Genomic DNA, 16,808 nt, shown 5'->3' with positions numbered 1-16,808 from the left:
TTTTCCTTCGGTAGCTTGTGCAACCTGTCGTGTGGGGCTCTGTACGGCTGCTTTCCACTTCCGGTTCATCTCTACGATGCGACAAGAACCGTCAGTGAAAAGAGCGTAGCGTGTTTCCTCTGCTGGTAGTTGGTTATAGGGTGGAGTTTCTTCAGGTCTTGTCGCTTGTACCTGCTCCTCATCGTCAGTGAGACTAAAGTATTTACTTTCTGGCCAGTTCGTAATTATCTCTAAAATCCCAGGGCGATTCAGGTTTCCAATACGGGTGCGCTGGGTGATGAGGGCAATCTATTTGCTTTATGTGGCATCGGTGGCGTGGTGGGTAGTAGGAACTTTTCTTTTGAACATCTATCCCAGCACTGGTAGTCGGGGTGCCAGGAGGAGTTGTGCTTCCGTGCCAATCACTTCCGAGGCGGCTTGAACTCCTTCATAGGCAGCTAAGATTTCCTTCTCTGTTGGGGTGTAGTTGGCTTCGGACCCTTTGAAACTTCGGCTCCAGAATCCCAATGGTCGACCTCGAGTCTTACCAGGCACCTTCTGCTAAAGGCTCCAGGACAAACCATTGTTCCCGGCTGCAGAGTAGAGCACATTTTTGACTTCTGGTCCCGTTCTGACTGGGCCAAGGGCTACAGCATGAGCGATCTCCTGCTTGATCTGGGTGAAGGCTTGTTGCTGCTCAGGGCCCCAGTGGAAATCGTTCTTTTTGCGGGTAACCAGGTAAAGAGGGCTCACAATTTGGCTATACTCGGGAATGTGCATCCTCCAAAAACCTATGGCACCTAGGAAAGCTTGTGTTTCCTTCTTGCTGGTTGGTGGAGACATAGCGGTGATCTTGTTAATGACTTCAGTGGGAATCTGGCGCCGTCCGTCTTGCCATTTCACTCCCAGGAACTGGATTTTTCGGGCAGGTCCCTTGACTTTGCTCTTCTTGATGGCGAAGCCAGATTCTAGCAGTATCTGGATGATCCTCTTACCTTTCTCAAACACTTCTGCCGCTGTGTTTCCCCACACAATGATGTCATCAATGTACTGCAGGTGTTCTGGAGCCTCACCCTTTTCTAGTGCAGTCTGGATTAGTCTATGGTAGATAGTGGGACTGTGCTTCCACCCCTGGGGCAGTCGGTTCCAGGTGTACTGCACGCCCCTCCAGGTGAAAGCAAACTGAGGCCTGCATTCTGCTGCCAGAGGAATGGAGAAAAACGCATTAGCAATGTCAATAGTGGCATACCATTTCGCTGTCTTGGACTCCAGCTCGTACTGGAGTTCCAGCATATCCGGTACAGCGGCGCTCAGCGGTGGAGTCACTTCATTCAAGGCACGATAGTCCACAGTCAATCTCCATTCTCCGTCAGATTTGCGCACAGGCCAGATGGGGCTGTTGAAGGGTGAGTGGGTTTTGCTGACTACCCCTTGGCTCTCCAGCTCACGAATCATTCTGTGGATGGGGATCACGGCATCTCGATCCGTCCGATACTGCCGGCGGTGCACTGTCGAGGTCGCAATTGGCACGAGTTGCTCTTCCACCCTCAGGAGTCCTACTGCAGACGGGTTTTCTGACAGTCCAGGTAAGGTGTTCAATTGCTTAATGTCCCCTGCCTCTACAGCAGCAATGCCAAAAGCCCACCTGAGTCCCTTTGGGTCTTTGTAATAGCCGTTCCGGAGGAAGTCTATGCCCAGAATACACGGGGCCTCTGGGCCAGTCACTATAGGATGTTTCTGCCACTCCTTCTCAGTCAGGCTCACCTCGGCTTCTACCAGGGTCAGTTGCTGTGATCCCCCTGTCACACCAGCAATAGAAACAGGCTCTGCCCCCACATGTCCCGATGGTATCAGGGTACACTGCGCACCAGTATCAACTAGGGCATCGTATTTTTGTGGCTCTGATGTGCCAGGCCATCGGATCCACACCGTCTAGAAGATCCGGTTTTCCCGTGCCTCTCCCTGGTTAGAGGCAGGGCCCCTCTAACACTGGTTATTATTCCTCTCCTGGGTATACATACTAGAGGTCCCTTCAAGGGGATCTGACAGATCGTACCCAAAAGCTTGGTCATGGGAGGTTGAGGCTACCTTCACCTTGGTGGAACTCCCCCGGTTAGAGTTTCCCTCTTTGAGTTGACGGACCCGTGCTGCCAGGACAGAAGTGGGTTTCCCATCCCACCTCCCCATGTCTTCTCCGTGGTCACGCAGGAAGAACTACAGATTAGTCCTTGGGGTGTACCCTCTCTCTCTAGCTGGGGAATGTTGGGCTCTGACTTTGGGGCCTGTGACTCGTACGGGTGCTGCATTAACCTTCCTCATTTCCTCCCTCATCTCTTCTTTGAACTCCTTAATCACAGCTGAGATATGAGCCTGCATTGGGCCATTAATCATACTCTCATAATTCTTAAGTTTGTTGGCAACAGAGCCCACTGTCTCTCGGTTAGTGTCAGCATCAATTGTTGCAATGAAAGTGGTGTACTGAGATGGCCTCAGATTTGCCAGACTCCACAGCATTTGCCCTGTGCACCTGACCTTGTCGGGGTCATTATTATGTTGTCCATCCCTCCCAAAGAGTACCTCTAATACTGCTACTTCCCTTAACTGTTGGATCCCTTCCTCCAGGGTTTTCCAACGCATTCTATGGTGGTGCTCCTGCATTCTCTCCCTGTGGACAAACCTCTCTCTGACACTCATTAAAAGCCGCTCCCAGAGAGAAAGGGATCCTGGCTCCCTTACAAAAATCTGATTCATACCTGAGTCCTGGGTTAAGGGTCCCAAGTTCCTTGCCTCACCACCGTCCAGCTGCACGCCTGTACCCATAAGGTCCCAGACCCGGAGTAGCCAGGTAGTATAAGCCTCACGCCCTCGTCGCACAATGTCTTTGTGCAGATTACGGAGACTTTCGTACGTCAGGGACTCGGTGATGATCGCAACTTCTGGCTCCCCTGTGGGTTGTGAGGTTCCTCCATTCCTATCTCTATCTGGGTGCTCTGCTTTCATCTTAGACCTCCTTGTTTCTACCGGGGCAACTGCTGCTGGCTGTGACTGCCTTTGTGGTTCAGTTGGAACCTGGACAGTTGTAACATTTGTGGGTTCCACAGCTGTACTATTAGACTGTCCCTCTTCAAGGCAAAAGGCAGGCTTCTCACCAGCTGGTGAAATGCACTCTTTCAGCATCGCTTGCATCTCCTGCATCTGCTTAACCAGCACCCTCACCCAATCTGGGTGGTTCGTTTCTGAGGCAGGCTGTGGGGCAGGGTCAGGCTCTGGAGCAGCAGCATCTCCAGTCTCTGGTGTAGGTGTCAGGGTAGTTATCCAGGTTAATCTTCTCTTATCTCTGAGTGCTAAACATAACAGGCATATCAGCAACACCACCCATTGTATGATATCATTAGCACTTAAAGTGGATCTTAACTCTTCGAAAACTGGTGGCGCAGACCCAAAAAGATGGATAAAAGGTTGGGAGAAAGTTTCCCCCCGTGTCATTTCCTTACAGTAGGTACCATTATTAAAGTAACTCCAAAAACATGCAGTTAGTGTGTGATAGCTCTGAATCCATGTACCTGCCATCCAGAGGAAATTAAAGATCCATGAATCCTTCACCCAGAGGACAAACTTGATAACAGACACAGTGGCCTTAGTTATAGGACCCATATTTAGATAAGGGCCTGTAAATGGGAAGTATACACTTGCGATCACATGTCATCCAAACCAGGGAAAACTGGACCACATGGTGGTACTTACAAATTAAGTTACCTAAGAACTGTTAATCCCCTTTTTTTTCTCAATGCCCTCGAGCCCCACGTTGGGCGCCAAAATCTGTCTTGGTTTGAAAAGACAGGAGCCTGTGAAGGAAGGCAAAAGCCTCCTGTGAAATGGAGAAGGTAAACCCCCTCCCTCCGAATTATTACAACTTCAGAATTAAAAAAAAGGCTCTCAGGCAAAGATATGGGAAACGGGAATAACAGTTCTTTACTGGAAGAAAAAAAAAAATAACAATGTAATTTAACACAAGCAAAACAACCACTGGCAGAGTGAAAAAAACCTGGCACCCTGAGAAGTCAGGGTGCTGACAGCAGTCCAGCCAAATGGTGGCTGCTCCTCCTGGAGCGGCGATCTGCAGAAGGGTGTAGATCCTTTCTGAAGATGCGGCGAAGGAGCAGCTGGGCCTCAGTTCCTGATTCCTCTCGGAAATCCAGCGAAGAAGGCTGTCTGTAGTCTCAGAAGTGCTTGTTTTATAGTGGCAGGGATGCTTGGCTCCTCCCTCTGGGTGGAGCATCTCCCAATGGGATGATGTAACTAATCTTACGAGCCACAGTGAGTAATTCAATAGCCCATTAGCAGGACATTGTCTTCCTGGCAGTGTCATTGTTTTTGAAAGAGATAAGAAAAACTGCCTAACCTCCAACAGATGGCAAAAAAGAATACATGCTTATTTTACAAGCCAGGACATTATATAGCCCATTAGCAGGACATTGTCTTCCGGGCAGTGTCATTGTTCCTGAAAGAGATAAGAAAAAACTGCCCAACCCCCAACAGATAGCAAAATAGAATACATGCATATTTTACAAGCCAGGACACTATACTGTGGAGTAAATAACTTTTTTTTTTTTAAATTCAATCTGTGGTGCAAACAAACCATTCTGTCAAATCATGATCAGAATCAATCAGAGCTATATTTATGTAAATTTATCTAGAATTCCATCGATAATCCTGGGGGACAAATTACATTAAGGTTCAATTCTAACCTGTCCAATCTTTTCCACCTTTGACAAAGTCTGGGGCTGGGATTGGATCCAGCTACTCCCACTCTCCTGTACTAAAATAAATTTTGGAAGTCTAGGGGCCCTGCAGGAGTTTGAGGATCCATTCAGGTGGCTGTTGGGTGTCAATTCTCCATCTCATGACTCAGCAGCAGTTTCTCCAATAAAGAAATAAAGTTTTTGCCTGAAGCTCCCACTGTGCCCATGACAGGAACACCTGTGAGTGTCTGGGACATCCCTGCTCTTTGGCAGCCTGGGGACTCCGGGGATGTCACCGTGAAGCCCTCGTGAGTGCCTGTGACAGATCGGTGCCTTTGCAGCCCAAGGTGCCCTGGGATGTCACCATGGAATGGCTGTGACTGCCTCTGACCACACGGCACTTTAACATCCCCAGAAACCCCTGGGAGGTGTCCATGGAGCCCCTGTCTCTGGCTGTGACATTCCAGCACTTGAACAGCCTGGAGACTCTTGGAATGTCCCCATGGAATCCTTCTGAGAGCCTGTGACAAATCTGATCCTTAGCAGGCAACCATCACCAGGACCCTGTTGCTATGGGTCATGGGATCCCAGATCCACAGAATTGGCTGAGCTGGGAGGGACCCATCAGGATCCTGGAGTCCAACTGCTGGCCCTGCACAGGACACCCCAACAATGCCAGCCTGGGCCTGGCAGCGCTGTCCAAACGCTGCTGGAGCTCAGAGAGCCCTGGAGCTGGGAGCCTTCCCTGGGGAGCCTGGGCAGTGCCCCAGCAGCCTCTGGGCAAAAACCTTTTCCTGAGATCCAACCTGAGCCTGCCCCGACTCAGCTGCAGCTGTTCCCTCCAGTCCTGTCTCTGGGCACCAGAGGGAAGAGGTTCCCACAGCCCCAGCCAGGGACCTGCTCCCAAGGCTGCTGCCATGGCCACCAGGGCTGGAACCAACTGGGATGTTTGGTTTCCATGGGCCAGGGTTTAGGAATGGGATTCCTCAATTTCCTGCTCCCGCTAAAACCACGCTTCTGCTCGCTGCCCTCCCACCTCCCATGGAAAGCACAATAGGCAAAGATCCTGGGCTGGGATAAGAGCAATTTATTGGGAACAGCAACGAGATAAAGAACAAACGGGAACAGAAACAATATTGACAACAGAAGGGTTTTAAAAAAGGGAAAACTACAACACAACGGTATCTTCCCAGCCATAATTTTCTCCTGCCTGGTAAGGACACCCTTCTCCTCAGGGAGAGATAGAGAGAGAGAGTTCCTTTCCTGCCCCTGGCAATGACCTGAGGTCAGAGTGAATGTAATGACACAGCCCTGGCCAGACCCTCATGTTCTTCAGTGTCACATCATGTCATTGGCAGGGGCAGGAAAACAAACAGGTGTCTTCCCAGCATGGATCACAGTGAACACGTATCACCAGGGCCCTTACAAACATGGTTCTCCCATGGGGTATGAAGTTGGAGCAGTGCACAAAGCTCTTCCTGCAGTTGCAGCATTTGCATGTCTTCCCTTACTGGTGACTGTGTTGGTGTCTGCTCAAATGAGAGCTCTGTCTGAAGCTCTTCCCACCCTGGGGACACTTGTAGGGCCTCTCCCCAGTGTGGATGCGCCGGTGTCTGATGAGATTGGAGTTGCGGTTGAAGCCCTTCCCGCAGTCAGAGCAGCGGAAGGGCCTCTCATCTGTGTGAATCCGCTGGTGCTGGAGGAGATTGGAGCTGGTCTGAAACCTCTTCTGACACTGGGGACACTCATAGGGCCTCTCCCCAGTGTGGATGCGTTGGTGCCTGACGAGTTCTGAGCTGTAGCTGAAGCCCTTCCCACACTCCCCACACTCATAGGCCCATTCCCCGGTGTGGATCATCTGGTGGCGGATCAGGGTGCTGCTCTGCCTGAAGCTCTTCCCACACTCCAAGCACTTGTGTGGTTTCTCCCCATCATGAAGCTGCTCCTGGACCACCAGCTCCGATCCCTGGCTGAAGCTCTGTCCACCTTCCTGGCACAGGGTGGGTCTTTCCTCCTCAGAGCACCCTGGGCTGGGTTTGGTGGCCCTCATCCTGTGGGATCTCTTGGGCTTTACCTCCCTGTTCGATTCCTGTGCCATGGAGTCCTTCAAAACTGCTTCTTCCACGAGGTTCTGCTGTGGAGATTTGTCCTCTCCGGTCTCCGTCCTCAGCTTCCTGTCTGGGGGACGAAGGACAAGGAGTGGATGGGCTTTGCCTCCGTGCCAGAGAGAAAGGGAACGAGATACCTCCAGTGCATCCCCAGCAGGATGGCCAAGGCAGAGGGGTTGTCCTGCAGCTACGGGCCATGCAGAGCTGGGAGATGGAGCCAGAGAGAGAGAGAAAGAGGCACTGACTTCCTCCTCACCTACCTGGTGGTCCTGGGACATCTTCCTCTTCCTCGCAGCCTTCTTCTCCATCTGGCAGTGGTTTTGAGATGGGAAATTCTGGTTTGGGAGGAAAACAAGAGATTAATGCATTGAGTTTTGTACAGGTTTGAGGGCAAACCAGGAGGAGAGTCTAAGCCAGAATTACAGTTTAAGAAGAAAATTAAGATCAAGGCAATGATACAGAAACACTGCCTTAAACTGACACAGTCAGGATATAACCTGCCACCCTGTTGGTCAGGGTGGTGGGAGTAGTCCCATTAAATGGTGGCTGCAGTCCTGTGGCAGTGATGATCGTGATTCTGTCAAAGCAGTGATCCTGTAGAAGGGTCTGGTCCTCCTCTGAAGGTCCAGTAGTGGTGATGGAGCTCTTGTCCTCTGGGAATCCAGTAGCCAAGGTGCTCCTGGTGCTGTAAGTCTCAGCTTATATCCAGGTAGGAATGGTTGGCTCCTCCCCCTGGGCGGAGCATCCCACAATGGGATGATGTCATTTTACCAGTCCTGCAGGGACACTCAATGGCCCATTCACAGAAGATAGCCCCTGCAGGGCGTTATCAGGGCTGAGTCATGGAAGAGATAAAGAACACTGCCCCGCCCGTTTATAACAGTTTCTAAAGGTGGTGATTGAAAACATGCATTTGGTTACATCTTGGACTGCAACCTGAAACAGTGGGGTAATCCCTGCTGTGGGGGTGAACACCACCTCCCCTACCCAAACTGGCTCAGGTGTAAAACCCCCACCCCGGGAAGGCCTCACACACAGGGGACAATGTCACACTTGCCCTGACCCAGGGGAGGTCTCTGTCCCTGTCACTCTCTTGCCCTCCCCCTTTTTTGTCTTTTATTCCGTCTCTCTCTACCTCACATTGACTGTTCAATAAAATCCATTTTGCATTTGGTCTCGTTAGCACCTTAACTGGGGCAGAGGAATCTCTAACAATTTTCTTAACCAGATTGTGTACAATATTTTGGCACAGTGAGTTCAGGCACTGTTCTCTGACCAAGACAACAGCATGGTTCCGTCCTCTGTGGGAGGAGGGCTCTTTCTTTCCAGAGAACTGAAATAAATGGGCAGGAGATCTTTCTCCTTTTTTAATGCCTTTATTAAGAAGAATGAGCTCAGGTGAGGAGAAATTGACGGGTCGCGCCCACACTGCCATTGCTCCCAGGCGTGGCACGAAGAAGGAGGATGATGCAGCTTTGTCCACTGGTCTGCAGACAGAGCTGGGGACTCTGTCCTCACGGGAGAGTCGTGGAGCCCTTTGCTTGTTTGTTTAACACTCCGGGATGTCTTCTTAATCAGTATCTTTTTAGGTTAGGGTGAGAAACAAAAAGGTTCAAGCAGGTACGGGACTATGCTCCCATCCTTAAGACGTTACTTAAGTCACTTGTTGGCTCGTGATTTTAGGGGTTTTTCTTGTAAGAACTGTAAAACTGTAAAAACCCAGGGTGCACTGCATTTCTTATTTGCATACTGGCTCGGATGTCACTCCTATTTTCTTTACCTCGGAGGGTCTGTCCTGATGTCTTCTTGGCAAACGGTCAGCATCAGGGGAACAATAGTTAATTACCAGCCATTAACGGGTGATTAAGGACTTTTTCTTTGGCAGCACACCCAAAGAAGTCTGACTGGTTTTACTAGTTTTTTTTAACTCTGAAACTTAAAATAAAATACAACTTTCTATTCATAACAAGAACCTCTTGGAAACTTGGATGCAAATTCCTCTGAGCAACTTGTGGGAGAGCTGATGAGGAAAATGGCTGTTGTGGGTGGCCAGTGTAAAGAAAATATATTGTTGTCCATCTTTGAAAGGTTTGTTCAAATCACTGGAGGAATGTGAGCAAATGATACCAGTGAGGCTGACAAGGTTCATTCACCTCAAGGTGAGGAACACGAGGCTGCTAGAAGTGCCCAGCTCAAGGAGCTAAATTCCCAAATAACTCCAGAATTCTGAGGCTTGGGGCTTTGCCAAATGTGAGAACCATTATTCTCTTCCTACCTGTCACACTCATGACAGCTCCACAGTGCTTTCCCTTCCTTTTAATAATCTGTATTGGGCCAAATTTCACTTTTCTTTTTTGGGAAACTGCCAGCAGCTGAGCTGGAGCTGTACAGGAACTGATGAAACTTGGAATTGCCACAGAATTCCTTCTATTGTTGGTTTATTAATCTTTGGGATTTATTTGTTTTCTCCTCTCATGTGACTTGTGAGAAAATCAAATCTTCATCCAAGTGATTTATGCAGCGTTAAATTTAATTCCTGCCAAGTTTATTTTGTCCAGTGCCCAGGGGATGCTGAAGGGGTCTCTGGGCCTCTCGCCCTGGGCCATGCTTGGGAGGGGCATGGGAGGGTTGTCCCTGTCCCTGTCACCCCAGGCCATTCCCCAGTGGGTCTCCATTATTCTCAGCCCAGGAAGTGGGGTGCTCCACCCCAGGGTGCCAAGGGGATGGCAGCCCAGTCTCTGTCCCTCTCAGCCCAGGGGATGCTTGGGGCAGTCTCCATCCCTCTTGCCTCAGGGAATGCTTGTGCAGGGCTGGGGACCAGGGGCTCTGTGTCCCTCTCACCACTGAGGGTGCTCGGGGCTGGGGAGGCTCTCCGACCTTCTCATCCCTGGGGAGGCCGGGGGGGTCTCTGTCCCTGTCAGCCCTGGTGTGACCCCACCCAAACATCATCGAGGTCAGAGGGATAGAGACACCCCCAAACCCCCAGAAGGGCTAGATCTGGGATCATGCTCGTACCCCCATTTTTCTGTTTAGCCCAGAAATGAGTTCTGCACCTTTAAGGCTGGTTCTGAGCGCGAAGGGAGGAAGGAAGAAGCGAGAAGTTTGTTTTAGAAACTAAACTCAATTCTCCACATTCCGGCTCCTGGACAGACAGCTGGCGGGGTGGGGCTCTCCTTTGCTTTTAGTTAGTTTTTAGCTCTCTGAGGCAGATAAGTTCCCTAGACTGTGATTTTTCTTTTTCTTTGGAGCTCTGGATTGAAAACCCAGAAGGGCACTGGCAGCTCGTAACTCTGACCCATTGGGCTGAGCCTGGTCCGTGGCATTTCCAGTGCTGGATAAACTGGTAAGAGACTGAGTGAGCTGAGCTACAGCCCAGGGAGGGACTTTCTGAGTTTGTCATCTCTCTTGGAGCAGCAAGAGGTTTTATTGTTTAATATTGGTCAATTCTTGCTGGCTGGTGAATACTTTCCTTGTTAAATAAACAGATTTTTCCACTTTTATCCAAGGAGATATTTTCCAGATCTGGTTGGGGGAGGGGCCACTTGAATTTGCTGTCTCGTGGAAACCACTTTGGAGGTTCTCTCCCAAATCTGCCCTAAACAGGAGAGGGCAGTGGGGAGAGGGGGAGCCCAAAGTGGCTGGTAGCGTGGAGGCTGGAGAGGGTGACCCTGGGACCCCAAAACCCCCCAGCATCCCTAAGCAGGATCCTGGACAGGGGGGATCCCCACGACCCATGGGATCCTAAGCAGCCATGAGAGGGGGGACCACCAGAACCCCAGAGGGATGAGACTGGAAATGGGACACTCCTGGTGGCTTTTTTGATTCACTTTTGCTTTTTGAAGGTTTTTATGGACACCAGGTGACTTCTAGAGATGGACTTGGGTGGAAGAACCTTAAGACTCCTGGTGCTCATCCCTTGTTTTTCCCCAAACCAGGATTTCCCATTCCCAAACCTTGGCCCAATGCAGGAGAATGCTGCAAGGAAGAGGAAGATGCCCAGAGACACTCAGGCAGGTGAGGAGGAAGTCAGTGCCCCTTTCCCCCTCTCTCCTGCTCCATCTCCCAGCCCAGCATGGCCCCTGGCTGCAGGACAACCCCACTGCCAACGCTGTCCTGCTGGGGATGCACTGGGAGATCTCCTGCCCCTTCCCTGTGGCACGGAGGCACATTCACAGGCTCTGGGGCAGGAGGGGGAACCGCGGGCGGTTTGGGGTCTGTGGCTTGGCTGCTCCCGGCGCGGTTCCCCCGAGCCCCCGGCGCGGCTCCGCCAGGCCCCCCACCACGGCACTGGCCGGAGGTTCTTTAACAGAAATGCTGGTAAATTGACCATCTGGAATGACACTAAATACAATTTCAAGAAGCCGCTGGTTTGCTGGGCAAATTGCTGAATTCCACATTGTTGTTTCTTTCAGTAAAACTGCACTTTAAAATGTCTAAGTAAATTTATGCTTGCATAAAATTTGTGGCTGCCATGGGCTTCTCTCAAAACTAGTTTACATAAAAACATGACATACTTATTACATCCTTTGAATCCCTCCAGTAAATCCTTCACACTATTATTTCAATTGCAGATTGTTCAACTTTTCTGTGACTTTTTTTCCATTAATAGCATCAGAATAAGTTAAATTTTGTTGTATGTATAACTTTTAAGGATATTAATTTTTGATTCCATGATGTTTAATTTAATGCAAATTCAGGGTTGACAAGGCTAAGCAAGGTTAAGCATTGTTATTGTTAGATTTGAGCAATGTCAAGTTAAATTCCATTAATTTGAACTCCTGTTGTTCTGGATTGAGAGATAATGTGTGTATTGTATTTGCCATCTGTCAGAGGTAGGGCAGTTATCTTCTGCTAATTGGGCAGTTTACTTTATCTCTTCAACAAATCAGTCCTCCCTTTGGGGAGATATCTTTTGTTAATGGGCCATTGAGTGTCACTGCATGACTGATAAAAATTACATCATCCCACTGTGAGGTGCTCTGCCCAGAGGGAGGAGCCACGCAGTGCAGACATGGAATTGACCACAAGAAATGTCATTGTCTGTGCCATTTCTCATTTTGTTTCTCTCCATCTCCCCCTTGGCATTGACATAGACTCTGTCAAAGACGAGCCGCCTTCTCAGTGGCTTTAAAGAAACTAAAGGATCTCCCAGCAGAGTTTTCTGCAGAGATGCCCTTTGGTTGCCTTCTCTGGAGCTGCAGCAGCAATGTCTGTGTGCAGAGCTGGGGCAGATCAGTGCTGGCACAGCAGCTGTGCCCAGCAGCAGCAGCAGCAGCACTTGGTGTTGCCAGTGCTGCTGCCGTGGCCCTGCCCCGCTGCCCTGGTGGCCCTGGTGTTGCTGCAGGGCCTGAGTGCTCTCGGGGCCGGGCACAGTCCTGGGGGTGGCAGTGCCGGGGCTGCAGCAGGGACAGGCCATGGGCACTGCTGGGGCAGCGCTGACGCCTCAGGCCAGGCCCTGGGGGCTGCAGGCTCCTTGCCCAGGCTCTCTCAAGAACACAGCCAGGCCAATGCTCAGCACAGAAAAGCCCCAGGGTGAGCAGCCCCAGGCTGGCCGTGGGCAGGCTGGGGGCAAACAGCATGGCTGGGGCTCTGCAAGGGCCCTGGGGGAGACGGGAAGGAGCAGCAGAGCAGGGGCTGATCCATCCCCAGTGCGCTGCACAGCCCAGGGCAGCGTCCCAGAGCATCCTCATGGAGCTGCCAACAACATCCCCCCTCTGCAGCCCTGGCCTCTCCCCCAGCTCACAGAGGTGCCCCATCCTTGCAGGCACAGCCACGGCAGCACTGGCTCAGGAGCCCTTGTTTGCATTGCACAGAGCAGGCAGGAGCACCCCCATGCTGCTGCTGTGGGGACATGAACCTGAGGGAGCACAAATGCCATCAGCCCCTGGGGCCAGCAAGGGCTGGGGGACACCAGGGAAACCACTCAGCTTTGTCCTGGCCTCTGCAGTCAGCCAGAAAGTTTGTTCCCATCAGCTGGGAGTTTCCTGTCCCGCTGCAGACGCTGTTGCTCAGAGCCAGGGCTGCCTGGCAGCCACCCCCAAACTGCCCTGAGCATTTCCTTTGCTTCAACTTTGCTTTCTTTACTCTTCCTCTTACAAATTTCTTCCTCTTGCCCACCCCTCTTCCCTCCTCTGCAAACTGCCCATCCCCATTTGCCCTTTCCTCTCTGGCCCCACTCCCCAGTGTAGTTCCTGACTTGGCACCATGGGAACATCCCTTGGGGAGCAGGATCATCCTCCAAGTGCTGCAGGAATTGTCTGCACGCTCCTGCAGTGCCTGGTGCTGCTCCCTTGCCAGAGGCACCCCAGGCCAGGGGGGCACATCTGGGCTGCTGTGTCTGCCTGTGGGGTTCCCTGTTCTGGGCAATGAGGACGAGCTGCAGAGGGGAACCTGGGGAACCCAACCCAGGCCACAGTGACCTGGATCATCCATGTCCTTGATGGGCTTTGAGGCTGGGAGGAGAAGCTGAGGCACCTGGGCTCCTGGAGCTTCTGAAGAGGAGGCCCAGGGCTCATCCTGCAACTGCTCCAAGGATGGTTTCAGAGAATCCCAGAACCAGCAAGGTTGGAAAAGACCTTGGACATCATCAAGTGCAACCTGTGCCCTGACACTGCCTTGTCTCCCCGGAGCCTCCTCTTCTCCATAATAAACGAACTGAGTTCCCTCACCTGCTTCTCACAGGACTTGTGCTGCAGACCCCTCACCAGCCTTGTTGCCCTTCTCTGGACATGCTCCATGTCCTTCCTAAATTGGGGGGCCCAGAACTGGACACAGCACTCAAGGTGCTGCCCAACCAGCGCCCAGCACAGGAGAAGAATTACTGCCCTGCTCCCGCTGGCCACACCATTCCTGATCCAGGCCAGGAGCCATTGGCCTTCTTGGCCACCTGCGCACACTGCTGCCTCATGTCCAGCCTGCTGTCCATCAGTCCCTGCAGGTCCCTTTCTGCCTGGCTGCTGTCCAGCCACTCTGTCCCCAGCCTGTAGTGCTGCAGGGGTTGTTGTGGCCAAAGTGCAGGAGTCGGCACTGGGACTTGTTAAACCTCACCTTGTTGGATTTGGCCCCTGGATCCAGCCTGTCCAGGGCCCTGTGCAGAGCCCTCCCACCCTCCAGCAGATCCACACTCACACCCAGCTTGGTGTCACCACAGTTCCTTGAGGCCCCAGAGTGTGCCAATGGTCTCCATGATTCCATGAGGCCTCGCAGTGTCACAATGTCCCTTTGGTTCCATGGAACCCCTTGGTGTCACAAACTCCCTTGGATCCTTGGGTCCCGCAGTGTCACAATGGCGCCGTGGTCCCCCAAGGCCCTGCAGTGTCCCAGTGGATCCTTGGTTCCATGAGGTCTGGCAGTGCAGCAACGCTCTCCTTGGTTCCCACAGTCTTTTATACCTCTCACTGTCAGATAATAGAAGGACACCTGGCAGATGAAGGGGAGTGGGAATAGATATCTACTCGAGGAGGGAATAATAAAAATTCCTTCTGGCCCCCACTCCCCAGCCAGGTGCCACTTCAGAACAGGTATGAGCCCCTGGATCTGGAGAGTCAGCCACGTGATTTAGAAGAAAATTATCTGCCCAGTGAGCCTCCCAAATTATGATTCATGTCTGAGAAGGATTACCACCTGTAACATCAAAAAGGAAAGAAGTATAATCGTGGTGAGTGACTCCCTTCTGAGGGGAACAGAGGCCCCATATATGAACCGGACCCACCCCACAGAGAGGTCTGCTGCCTCCCTGGGGTCTGGGTACAGGATATCACTGAGAGACTGCTTGGGCTGATTCAGCTCTCTGATTATTGCCCACTGCTGATACTCCAGGCTGGCAGTGATGAGATTGAAAAGAGGAGTGTCAGGACAATTAAAAGGGACTTTGGGGCATTGGGTCAGATGATTAATAGGACAGAGGCACAAGTAGTCTTTTCCTCAGTCCCTTTGGAGGCTAAGAAGAGCAGTGAAAGGTATAGAAGAGCTCAAATTATTAACAAGTGGCTTAAGAGTTGATGTTGAATTTTGAATGCAGAATTTTGATTATGGGGCAACTTTTACTGTACCTGGCCTGCTGCAACCAGATGGGCTCCATCTCTCTGTTAAGAAGCAGCAGGTTTTTAGCTATGAACTGGCAGAACTTGTTGAGAGAGCTTTAAACTAGGTCTGAAGGGGGAAGGGGATGCAGCTGGGCTGTCTGGAAGCAGGCCCAATGGCTGAGTGAGCCTGAATTAGGGGTGAAATCAGCAGCCCAGCTGAGGCGCATGGATACCAGTGCACGCAGCATGGGTAACAAACAGGAAGAGCTGGAGGCCATGGCCCAGCAGCAGAGCTGTGGTGTAATTGCCATAATGGAAATGTGGTGGGATGACTCACATGGCTGGAGTGCTGCACTGGATGGCTAGAAACTGTTCAGAAGAGATAAAAAAAAAGACAAGAGGTGGAGGAGTGGCCCTTTATATTAGGGAGGGCTTTGATGCTATGGATGTTGAAAGTAATGATGAAGTTGAATGCCCGTGGGTGAGAATTAGGGGGAAGGCCAACAAGGCTGACATCCTACTGGGAGCCTGTTATCGTCCACCCAGCCTGGAAGAAGAGGTGGACAACTCATTCTGTAAGCAGCTAGAGAATGTGTCTGGATCATCAGCCCTTGTTCTTGTAGCTGACTTCAATTTGCCCGACATTTGCTGGGAACTTAATACAGAAGAAAAAAGGCAGTCCAGGAAATTTTTAGAGCGTGTGGAGGACAACTTTTTGTCACAGCTGGTGAGTGAGCCCACCAGGGGAGGTGCTGTGTTAGATCTTGTTGTTTGCAAATAGAGATGGGAGATGTGGTGGTTGGAAGCCACTTGGGGCAGGGTGATCACGAGATTATAAAATTCTTGATATTTGGTGAAGTCAGGAGGAACATTAATAAGACTTTTATACTAGACTTTCAGAGAGCAGACTTTGGCCTATTTAGGAGGCTTATTCAAAGAGTTCCTTGGGAAGCAGCCCTTAAATGCAAGGGGGTTCAGAAAAGGTGGATATGCTTCAAAACAGAGACCTTGAGGGCACAGGAACAGACTGTCCCTGTGTGCTGAAAGATGAGGCGACGAGGCAATCGCCCAGCCGGGATGGGGAGGGAGGTTTTGGAGGACCTTAAGAATAAAAAGAGGATGAATCATCTTTGGAAGGAGGGTCAGGTCTCTCAGGAAATATATAAGAGGGCTTCTAGAGCATATAGGAAAAAAATCAGGGAGGCCAAAGCTCATTATGAATTTAAAATGGCGACTTCTGTAAAGGATAATAAAAAATGTTTTTACAAGTATATTAATGGTAAAAGGAAGGGTAAGACCAACCTCTGTTCTATACTGGATGAAGGAGAGAACTTAGCAACTGCAGATGAGGAGAGGGCAGAAGTGCTTAACACAGTCTTTGCCTCAGTCTTTGGTGGAAGACAGCTTGTCCCCAGGAAAACTGTCCTCTTGGGTTGGTTGATGGTGCCAGGGAACAGAATGGTCCCCCCATTATCCAAGAGAAGGCAGTCAGAGAACTGCTGAGCTGCTTGGATGTTCATAATTCATGGAACCAGATGGGATCCACCCCAGGGTGATGAGGAAGCTGTCAGATGAGCTTGCCAAGCCACCCTCCATCATTTACCAGCAGTCCTGGCTCACTGGGGAGGTTCCAGATGACTGGAAGCTGCCCAATGTGACACCCATTCACAACAAGGGTGGGAAGGAGGATCCTGGTAATTACAGGCCAGTCAGCCTGACCTCAGCACCTGGTGAGGTGATGGAACAGTTTGTACTGAGTGTCATCACCCAGCACTTACAGCATGGCCAGGGTATCAGACCCAGCCAGCAGGGGTTCAGGAGGGGTAGGTGGTGTTTGACCAACCTGATCTCTTTTTATGACCAGGTGACCCTCCTGGTGGATGCAGGACAGGCTGTGGATGTGTCTATTTGGACTCCAGCAAGGCCTTTGGCACTGTCTCCCACAGCTCACTCCT

The 16,808-nt window shown here is 51.1% G+C and overlaps 1 pseudogene; it reads right to left on the bottom strand.

Annotated features, from left to right (window-relative positions):
- LOC135305589 (zinc finger protein 850-like) overlaps positions 1–16,808 on the bottom strand; it is a 652,086-nt pseudogene that overhangs the window by 522,090 nt on the left and 113,188 nt on the right.

The sequence above is a fragment of the Passer domesticus genome, chromosome 8, assembly GCF_036417665.1.
Source record: "Passer domesticus isolate bPasDom1 chromosome 8, bPasDom1.hap1, whole genome shotgun sequence".
Lineage (NCBI taxonomy): Eukaryota > Metazoa > Chordata > Aves > Passeriformes > Passeridae > Passer > Passer domesticus.
This window is presented reverse-complemented; position numbering and strand designations above follow the sequence as displayed.